Source organism: Hoplias malabaricus, unplaced genomic scaffold, assembly GCF_029633855.1.
Source record: "Hoplias malabaricus isolate fHopMal1 unplaced genomic scaffold, fHopMal1.hap1 scaffold_29, whole genome shotgun sequence".
Classification (NCBI taxonomy): domain Eukaryota; kingdom Metazoa; phylum Chordata; class Actinopteri; order Characiformes; family Erythrinidae; genus Hoplias; species Hoplias malabaricus.
In genome coordinates, this window is record NW_027101104.1 from 556,226 (window position 1) to 567,088 (window position 10,863).

The following is a 10,863-nucleotide window of genomic DNA, read 5'->3' on the forward strand; positions in this document are numbered from 1 at the left end:
ACCTGGGCGTCACCACCGGACCGAGGAGTTACGGCCCGGGGGACGATCGCCCGAGTAGGTGCCCGAGACTTACGTGGTTTAGGAGACCGGGGTCTAGGCACCCGCCGTTCCCGGCGAGGCCCAGGGGTTTGGTTCGCTGCGTTACGGGTCCCGGTCTAAGGCATTCAGGCGTGCGCTCAAAGCCAAGCTCTCCACCCCGGAGGGTATGAGCGAGGCCCGGTGGTACGCTCCCAAGTCCCCGCTTAGGGGAAGGCGCTGGGTAGATCCCACCTAGTCAGGACCGGCGGGCACCGGCCGTCTCCTTTCGGGTGTTTATAAACGCATCCGGGGTTCGTGAGGCCCCTTCAACTCGCGCACCGGCCTTAGACTATTATACGGTCCGTCTCTGCGAAGCCAACATCGGGGGTATTTTGCATGCGCTCTTAAGCTCCGCTCTAACCCCGTGAGGGGAAAGAGTTTCGCCCGGCGGTACGCTCCCGTCCACCACCGCCCCCTGTGCCGGGGGGATGGGTTCAGGGAGATCCCACCGAGGCCGGCGAGCACCGGCCAACGCCCTGGGGGTGAGTAAGCCCCTTTGACTCGCGCACGCACAATCAAGCCTTCAACGATCAATGGTTTTTTGGGTTTAACTACCCGGCGGGCGGCTCCGGCGCCACTCTTCCCCCCGCGAACGGGAGGGGCGGACCGGGGTACCTATGCACCTAAGGCGGTCCTCGCATAACCCCGAGTTCCGAAGCCGGCTCGCTACGTCCACCCACCCGGAGGGGGGAGAGACTCACGTCGGCCGACGACGAAAGGTACGAGGCTTCTGCGGTCCATACCTTGAAGGTACCCGCCGGGGGGGAGGTTCGGCCTCTCGAGTCCGACTCGACAACCGGCACGGACTGCGGGCGCCGACCGCGGCCAGGTCACCGTTATTGATCCTTCCGCAGGTTCCCCTACGAAAACCTTGTTACGACTTTTACTCCCTCTAGATGTCCGGGTTCGATCGACTTCCCATCGCCCGGAGGCGACCCCCGTTCGAGGGCCGCCCCGGGGACGGTCCGAGGACCTCACCGAGGCATCCGATCGGTAGTAGCGACGGGCGGTGTGTACAAAGGGCAGGGACTTAATCGACGCGGGCTGGTGACCCGCGCCTACTTGGAATTCCTCGTTCGAGGGGAATAGTTGCAATCCCCTGTCCCCAGCGGGGAATGGCGTTCATAGGATTGCCCGCACCTCTCGGCGTAGGGTAACTTACATGTTGAACCAGCCATTGTAGCTCACGTGCGACCCCGGACTTCTAAGGGCATCACAGACCTGTTATTGCTCCATTTCTCAAGTGGCTTCTGTGCCACAAATCGCTCTAAGAAGTTTAGCCACCGACCGCTGATTCCCACCGGGCGAACCCCAACCTTCAGGCCCGCGGTAAGCGGGAGGGCACCGGGGAGGGGAGAGGGAAGGCGAAGGCGAAGGCGAAGGACGGACAACCCACACCCGGAGAGCGGAACGAGGTGCGGACGGCATCGGGGAGGGAACCGAACGCGAAGGGGAGAGGCCGGAGCCACCCACTCGACGCAGAACTGAACCCCCGTCAACCGCATCACCTCCCCGAACCGATCCGGGGTAGAACCGGACCCCCGCCGAAACCCCCAACACCCCCACCCCGATGGGGACCCCCCGCGAACGGGGACCTTCGGGGATAGAGTCCGACCCAGGAGAGGGGCCGTGTAACTACTTAAAGGATGGGATCTCGTTCGTTACCGGAATTGACCAGACGAATCGCTCCACGAACTACCAACGGCCATGCACCACCACCCACAGAATCGAGAAAGAGCCGTCAATCTGTCAATCCTTACCGTGTCCGGGCCGGGTTAGGTTCCCCGCGTTGAGTCAAATTAAGCCGCAAGCTCCACTCCTGGTGGTGCCCTTCCGTCAATTCCTTTAAGTTTCAGCTTTGCAACCGTACTCCCCCCAGAGCCCAAAGACTCGTGGTTTCCCGGACGCTGCCCGGCGGGTCATAGTCGTTAACCCAACGCCGCCGGATCGCGGGTCGGCATAGTTTACGGTCGGAACTACGACGGTACCTGATCGTCTTCGATCCTCCGACTTTCGTTCTTGATTAATGAAAACATTCTTGGCAAATGCCTTCGCTTTTGTCCGTCCCGCACCGGTCTACGAATTTCACCTCTCTCGGTGCGGTACGAATGCCCCCGGCCGTCCCTCTTAATCATGACCTTTGGTCCGTCAAACCCACGAAATAGGACCAAGAGAGCGGTCGGATACCCCCCCGGCTCGGGGAACCGTGCGGCGGCCAGAAAACGGCCCCGCCCGGCCGCCTCGCCGAAGAGCTCCGACTCGCCCCCCATGGGAAGGCCTTATTCCATTATTCCTAGCTCAGTCCATTCAAGGCACGCTTCGGCCTGCTTTGAGCACTCTGTTTTGTTCAAAGTAAACGCACCGGACCCTTCCGCCCCCCACGTATTCAACCGCGGCGGACGACCCAGCTAAGGGCCTCTCCGCGGAGGAAGGGAGCAGAGGACACCGGATGAGTAGGGACAAGGTCCCGCGACCTCCACCCAGAGACCCGCGGGGGGTCCCCAACCCCCCCGGAGAGGGGCAGCTTCCCACCGCGAAGTCCGGACGGGCAGAGGCCCGGCAGCCGGGACCCGTCCCCGGATCCAACTACGAGCTTTTTAACTGCAGCAACGTTAACATACGCTATTGGAGCTGGAATTACCGCGGCTGCTGGCACCAGACTTGCCCTCCAATGGGTCCTCACCCACGGACGTAGATTGAGTTCATTTCGGTCCCGAAACCTTCAAACGGGGCCTCGCACCGATATTTTTCGTCACTACCTCCCCGTGTCGGGAATGGGTAATTTGCGCGCCTGCTGCCTTCCTTGGATGTGGTAGCCGTTTCTCAGGCTCCCTCTCCGGAATCGAACCCAGATTCCCCGTTACCCGTGGTCACCACACGTAGTCCCGTAGACTACCGTCGAAAGTTGATAGGGCAGACACTCGAATGAGACGTCGCCGCCCCGAAGGGCTCTGCGATCGGCCAAAGGTTATCTAGAGTCACCAAAGCGGACCCGACCGGAGTCGGGAGGGGGTTTTTTGGTTCTGATAAATGCACGTATCCGTGGGGGGCGCCGAGGGGGGAAGGTGAACCAGTCACCGACCACCTCGAAACGGCACCCCCACTTCCAACGCTTCGTTTGCATGTATTAGCTCTGGAATTACCACAGTTATACCAAGTAACGTGTGGAGCGATCAAAGGAACCATAACTGATTTAATGAGCCATTCGCAGTTTCACTGTACCAACGCCCGTGTGTACTTAGACTTGCATGGCTTAATCTTTGAGACAAGCATATGATACTGGCAGGATCAACCAGGCCGATCCCTCTGGTACTCAAACCCGGCTTGGGGAAAGAGAGAGAGTCGGTGGTGCGTGGAACTCGACCCCCCGAAGGAGGAAGAGACGCGCACCGCGGAAAGGCTTTTCGAACGAGACCCCCCGGAGGTGGGTCTGCAATCGGGGGTTTGACTACTTGGAAAATGTACGATTCAAGGCCCGGACGGTGCAGGCTAGGGGCCGGTTCCTTCCCTCAATAGGATCCCGACCCTAAGGCACCACCGACTCGGACCTTTTAACGGACCCAAACTGCGGTGGAAATTAGACCGACGGATAGGCTAAGTCTCCCTCGGAACGATTCTGGGACAAGCGGACCCCCTGTTACGGGGGGTCCACGAGCCATGGAGGCTGGAGCACGTGGCGGGGAGGATCGTTCTAAAAGCCGGTATTATTTCGGATTAGAAGCCTGCCCCTGGTGCTCCGGGTATGCCGCATTTCGAACGGGCGTAAAGGACGTCCGTTTAAGGGAAGAGAATGGAAGAGAATTTCCTGGCCCCCTCAAAGCGCGAGGAGGTCGGCATAGGTTTTACGGTACGCCCCCCCCGGAGCCGTCTGATGTTCAGAAGACGAAGGGTTTTGCCCCCAATCTCGTAAGGTCGAGGGCTCACCACCGAACTTCCAGCCGCGGTCCTTGGTAGGACCGATACGCGGACAAGCCGCAAAATCCTGGCCCCCTCGCAGTGCGAGGAGGTCGGCAAAGGTTTTACGATTCGCCCCCCCGGAGCCTACGGTTAGTTTTCTCGATTTAAGAAGACGAAGGGGGTCGGGCCCGGGAACCGTAAACCGAGCGCCTCTTCCCCTGCGAACTTCCAGCCGCGGTCCGTTTAAAAAGACCGATCCGTGACACCTCTAATGCGCTCTTTGCCTCCGGCCGTTTCCAGCGCGGGGGCCCGGTGGTGCGCTCCCAAGTCCCCGCGGAGGGGAAAATCTGGGAGATCCCACATTAGACCAAGCGGAACGCCGGTCTTCGCCTCGGGGGTTTGTATGCCCCTTTCGACTCGCGCACGGGCAAGAGTTAGGTTAGGAACGGGGACAACTGCCGGCGGGCGGCCCGTCGCACCCACCCCGCAAGTGGGCAGGTGGTCGGTGGCCTGTGGACCCGCCGCTCGGATTCGTTTATAGTAGGAACCATAACGGGGTACAACCCTCATACGCTCGACCCCCTCACGCCCAGAGAAGTGTTCACCTCCCTGGGCATATATCGAACGAATCATCGGGATTGAAGGGGAGGCCACCCAAACCATCCCCTTAGCCCAGAGGGGTGCCAGTCCTCGGGCTTCGGTATTCGCATCACCGGGGTCTATGGAGGTCTCGACTTAGGTTTTGAAAACCTCCAGAGGGGGGGCCGGATTAACCACCACCCTAGCCCAGAGGGGTGCCAGTCCTCGGGCTTCGGTATTCGCATCACCGGGGTCTATGGAGGTCTCGACTTAGGTTTTGAAAACCTCCAGAGGTGGGGCCGGATTAACCACCACCCTAGCCCAGAGGGGTGCCAGTCCTCGGGCATGTCACTTCGCATCACCGGGGTTCTATGGAGGTCTCGACTTAGGTTTTAAAAACCTCCAGAGGGTGGGGGCATATCTTATCCCCACCCTAGCCCAGAGGGGTGCCAGTCCTCGGGCATGTCATTTCGCATCACCGGGGTCTACGGAGGTCTCGACTTAGGTTTTGAAAACCTCCAGAGGGTGGGGGCATATCTTATCCCCACCCTAGCCCAGAGGGGTGCCAGTCCTCGGGCTTCGGTATTCGCATCACCGGGGTCTACGGAGGTCTCGACTTAGGTTTTGAAAACCTCCAGAGGGTGGGGCCTGACTTACCACCAACCCTTAGCCCAGAGGTGTGCCACTCCTCGGGCATGGAATTCGCATCAACGGGGTCTACGGATGTCTCGACTTAGGTTTTGAACACATCCAGGGAAGCAGAGCGGACATTCCCATTATTTCAAGCCCATCGGGAAGCCACTCCTTTGGGCATAGCGTTTCGCATCGCTGTTACCCAAACTTACGTCTGATTTAATGCCTCCCTAATATCCCGACGGCACCAGGCTGAGAAACCATATGCCCACAGGATTTGAGGCGTTGGAACCTCGTTCGCATAGCCGACAACGATGAACCTCCCTCGGACTCGCTACGAGGCTTGAGGAGGGTCCTGATTTTCTTAAAATCTCAGGTGAGGGACTTAGAAAATTTTCACTTTAAAACCACAGACCTCCAGAGGAGAGACCGGGCTTATCACAACCTTAGCCCAGAGGGCGTCACTCCTCGGGCATGTCACTTCGCATCACCGGGGGTCCATGGATGTCTCGACTTAGGTTTTGAACACATCCAGAAGGGGGGGCCGGATTAACCACCACCCTTAGCCCAGAGGGGTGCCAGTCCTCGGGCTTTAAATTCGCTTCGCCGGGGTCTATGGAAGTCATTTTTTAGACCTCCAGAGGGGAGGCAACCCAAACCATCCCCTTAGCCCAGAGGTGTGCCACTCCTCGGGCTTGTGTATTCGCATCACCGGGGTCCATGGAAGTCATTTTAGACATCCAGAGGGGAGGCCACCCTAACCATCCCCTTAGCCCAGAGGGGTGCCAGTCCTCGGGCTTTAAATTCGCTTCGCCGGGGTCTATGGAAGTCATTTTTAGACCTCCAGAGGGGAGGCAACCCAAACCATCCCCTTAGCCCAGAGGTGTGCCAATCCTCGGGCTTGTGTATTCGCATCACCGGGGTCCATGGAAGTCATTTTAGACATCCAGAGGGGAGGCCACCCTAACCATCCCCTTAGCCCAGAGGGGTGCCAGTCCTCGGGCTTTAAATTCGCTTCGCCGGGGTCTATGGAAGTCATTTTTAGACCTCCAGAGGGGAGGCAACCCAAACCATCCCCTTAGCCCAGAGGTGTGCCACTCCTCGGGCTTGTGTATTCGCATCACCGGGGTCCATGGAAGTCATTTTAGACATCCAGAGAGTGGGGCCGGTCTTACCACCACCCTTAAGCCCAGAGGGCGTCACTCCTCGGGCATGAAATTCGGATTACCGGGGTCTATGGATGTCTCAACTTAGGTTTTGAACACATCCAGAGGGGAGGCCACCCAAACCATCCCCTTAGCCCGGAGGTGTGCACCTCCTCGGGCTTCAAATTCGAATCACCGGGGTCCATGGAAGTCATTTTAGACATCCAGAGAGTGGGGCCGGTCTTACCACCACTCTTAGCCCAGAGGGCGCCACTCCTCGGGCATGAAATTCGCATCACCGGGGTCCATGGAAGTCAGTTTAGACCTCCAGAGAGTGGGGCCGGTCTTACCACCACTCTTAAGCCCAGAGGGCGTCACTCCTCGGGCATGAAATTCGGATTACCGGGGTCTATGGATGTCTCAACTTAGGTTTTGAACACATCCAGAGGGGAGGCCACCCAAACCATCCCCTTAGCCCGGAGGTGTGCACCTCCTCGGGCTTGAAATTCGAATCACCGGGGTCCATGGAAGTCAGTTTAGACCTCCAGAGAGTGGGGCCGGTCTTACCACCACCCTTAAGCCCAGAGGGCGTCACTCCTCGGGCATGGAATTCGCATCAACGGGGTCTACGGATGTCTCGACTTAGGTTTTGAACACATCCAGGGAAGCAGAGCGGACATTCCCATTATTTCAAGCCCATCGGGAAGCCACTCCTTTGGGCATAGCGTTTCGCATCGCTGTTACCCAAACTTACGTCTGATTTAATGCCTCCCTAATATCCCGACGGCACCAGGCTGAGAAACCATATGCCCACAGGATTAGAGGCGTCTGAACCCCTTTCGCATAGCCGACAACGATGAACCTCCCTCGGACTCGCTACGAGGCTTGAGGAGGGTCCTGATTCTCTTAAAATCTCAGGTGAGGGACTTAGAAAATATTCACTTTAAAACCACAGACCTCCAGAGGAGAGACCGGGCTTATCACAACCTTAGCCCAGAAGGCACCACTCTTCGGGCATGTCACTTCGCATCACCGGGGTCCATGGAAGTCTCGACTTAGGTTTTGAACGCATCCAGAGGGTGGGAGCCGGACTTACCACCACCCTTAGCCCAGAGGGCGTCACTCCTCGGGCATAAAATTCGGATAACCGGGGTCCATGGAAGTCAATTTTGACCTCCAGAGAGGGGGGGGGGCCTGGCTTACCACCACCCTAAGCCCAGAGGGCGTCACTCCTCGGGCATGAAATACGCTACACCGGGGTCCATGGAAGTCAGTTTAGACCTCCAGAGAGGGGGGGCCGGGCTTACCACCACCCTTAGCCCAGAGGGCACCACTCCTCGGGCTTGAAATTCGCATCACCGGGGTCCATGGAAGTCTCGACTTAGGTTTTGGAAACCTCCAGAGGGGGGGCTGCACTTACCACCACCCTAAGCCCAGAGGGCGTCACTCCTCGGGCATGAAATACGCTATACCGGGGTCCATGGAAGTCCTTTTAGACCTCCAGAGAGGGGGGGGCCGGGCTTACCACCACCCTTAGCCCAGAGGGCACCACTCCTCGGGCTTGAAATTCGCATCACCGGGGTCCATGGAAGTCTCGACTTAGGTTTTGGAAACCTCCAGAGGGGGGGCTGCACTTACCACCACCCTTAGCCCAGAGGTTCATCACTCCTCGGGCATGAAATTCGGATAACCGGGGTCCATGGAAGTCAGTTTAGACCTCCAGAGAGTGGGGCCGGGCTTACCACCACCCTAAGCCCAGAGGGCGTCACTCCTCGGGCATGAAATTCAGATAACCGGGGTCCATGGAAGTCAGTTTAGACCTCCAGAGAGTGGGGCCGGGCTTACCACCACCCTAAGCCCAGAGGGCGTCACTCCTCGGGCATGAAATTCGGATAACCGGGGTCCATGGAAGTCTCGACTTAGGTTTTGGAGACCTCCAGAGGGGGGGCCGGGCATACCACCACCCTTAGCCCAGAGGGCGTCACTCCTCGGGCATGAAATACGCTATACCGGGGTCCATGGAAGTCAGTTTTGACCTCCAGAGAGGGGGGGCCTGGCTTACCACCACCCTAGCCGAGAGGGCGTCACTCCTCGGGCATGAAATTCGCTTCACCGGGGTCCATGGAAGTCATTTTAGACCTCCAGAGAGGGGGGGCTGCACTTACCACCACCCTAGCCGAGAGGGCGTCACTCCTCGGGCATGAAATTCGGATCACCGGGGTCCATGGAAGTCAGTTTAGACCTCCAGAGAGTGGGGCCGGGCTTACCACCACCCTAAGCCCAGAGGGCGTCACTCCTCGGGCATGAAATTCGGATAACCGGGGTCCATGGAAGTCTCGACTTAGGTTTTGGAGACCTCCAGAGGGGGGGCCGGGCATACCACCACCCTTAGCCCAGAGGGCGTCACTCCTCGGGCATGAAATACGCTTAACCGGGGTCCATGGAAGTCAATCTAGACCTCCAGAGAGGGGGGGCCGGGCTTACCACCACCCTTAGCCCAGAGGTGTGCTCCTCATCGGGCATGAAATACGCTTCACCGGGGTCCATGGAAGTCATTCGAGACCTCCAGAGGGGGGGCTGGGCATACCACCACCCTTAGCCCAGAGGTGAGTCACTCCTCGGGCATCAAATTCGCATCACCGGGGTCCATGGAAGTCAGTTTAGACTTCCAGAGGGGGGGCCGAGCATACCACCACCCTTAGCCCAGAGGTGTGCTCCTCATCGGGCATCAAATTCGCATCACCGGGGTCCATGGAAGTCATTCGAGACCTCCAGAGGGGGGGGCCGAGCATACCACCACCCTTAGCCCAGAGGTGAGTCACTCCTCGGGCATCAAATTCGCATCACCGGGGTCCATGGAAGTCAGTTTAGACTTCCAGAGGGGGGGCCGAGCATACCACCACCCTTAGCCCAGAGGTGTGCTCCTCATCGGGCATCAAATTCGCATCACCGGGGTCCATGGAAGTCATTCGAGACCTCCAGAGGGGGGGCCGAGCATACCACCACCCTTAGCCCAGAGGTGAGTCACTCCTCGGGCATCAAATTCGCATCACCGGGGTCCATGGAAGTCAGTTTAGACTTCCAGAGGGGGGGCCGAGCATACCACCACCCTTAGCCCAGAGGTGTGCTCCTCATCGGGCATCAAATTCGCATCACCGGGGTCCATGGAAGTCATTCGAGACCTCCAGAGGGGGGGCCGAGTATACCACCACCCTTAGCCCAGAGGTGAGTCACTCCTCGGGCATCAAATTCGCATCACCGGGGTCCATGGAAGTCAGTTTAGACCTCCAGAGGGGGGGCCGAGCATACCACCACCCTTAGCCCAGAGGTGAGTCACTCCTCGGGCATCAAATTCGCATCACCGGGGTCCATGGAAGTCAGTTTAAACATCCAGAGGGGGGGGCCGAGCATACCACCACCCTTAGCCCAGAGGTGTGCTCCTCATCGGGCATCAAATTCGCATCACCGGGGTCCATGGAAGTCATTCGAGACCTCCAGAGGGGGGGCCGAGTATACCACCACCCTTAGCCCAGAGGTGAGTCACTCCTCGGGCATCAAATTCGCATCACCGGGGTCCATGGAAGTCAGTTTAGACCTCCAGAGGGGGGGCCGAGCATACCACCACCCTTAGCCCAGAGGTGAGTCACTCCTCGGGCATCAAATTCGCATCACCGGGGTCCATGGAAGTCAGTTTAAACATCCAGAGGGGGGGGGCCGAGCATACCACCACCCTTAGCCCAGAGGTGTGCTCCTCATCGGGCATCAAATTCGCATCACCGGGGTCCATGGAAGTCAGTTTAGACCTCCAGAAAGGGGGGCCGAACCTACCACCAACCTTAGCCCAGAGGGCGTCACTCCTCGGGCTTCAAACTCCCATCGCCGGGGTCCCATGGAAGTCTCGACTTAGGTTTTGAACCGTTCCGGGGTCACCTCCAGTGAGATAACGCGGAAATCTCACTATATTCATGCCCACAGGCGAACCAGAGCCTTGGGCTTGTCATAGTTACATACGGTGTACCCAAACTTTCGTCTTTTCTAAAGGAACCCTAATGTCCTGACGGCACCGCACTGGAAACCCCCATGCCCTCTGAATTTTTACCTCTCCGAGGTGCTCCGTTTTGGGCTTGCTACCTAGGGCGAAGAGGGTCAGAAATTTTTCTAAGTCCTACTTTAAAACGTCCCACTGGGAGAACACTAGGGTTAGCACTTTGCCAAAAAATCACGGCTGAATGCAATTTTCACGCCTCGCACCCTTTGTTCGTTTAGATTTAACAAAAAAATCAACCGACCCCCCTTTTTAACAACGCTTTGCCGAATTTAGCTCACTTTTCCCGGCCTGGAATATCTCACGCTTGCCCCCCACGGTACTTACCTCCGGGGAAGACACCCCCGTCGCTGCCAACGCCCATGCCCGGCCCAGGCTCACCCGACTCGGCCTCGCTCGCTCCATCGCCCGCTCCAAACCTCCGGGGAGAAGACCCCCATCGCCGCCAACGCCCATGCCCGGCCCAGGCTCACCCGACTCGGCCTC